Source organism: Mus pahari, chromosome 7 (genome assembly GCF_900095145.1).
Source record: "Mus pahari chromosome 7, PAHARI_EIJ_v1.1, whole genome shotgun sequence".
NCBI classification, from domain to species: Eukaryota; Metazoa; Chordata; class Mammalia; order Rodentia; family Muridae; genus Mus; species Mus pahari.
This window is the reverse complement of record NC_034596.1, coordinates 55730559-55730989: the sequence shown is the minus strand read 5'-3', so window position 1 is coordinate 55730989 and position 431 is coordinate 55730559.

Genomic DNA, 431 nt, shown 5'->3' with positions numbered 1-431 from the left:
GCTGAATTAAACTGACCTGACCTGAACTCTGCTGCACTGCCTGAAATTAACTGAACTGCACTCACTGGATCGTGCCCCCCCCCCTCCCCTCTACATGGCTCTCTTAAGTCACCTCTCTTTCCTGTCTCTTCTGAGAGTGAGTTGGGCGTGTCCTATCTCTGACTCACTCTGTCACATCTTTCTCTGATTTGTCATGTCATCTGCCCCTCAAGTAGACATCACTGTTTTAGGATTAAAGGTGTGTACTAAAGGATTCTCTGCACTCCAGACCGATCATACAGACCTACAAGGATGTGATCCGAGCAGCCATGTTGCTAGATTAAAATAGAGAGAGAGCCGGGCCTGGTGGCGCAGGCCTTTAATCCCAGCACTCGGGAGGCAGAGGCAGGCGGATTTCTGAGTTCAAGGCCAGCCTGGTCTACCAAGTGAGT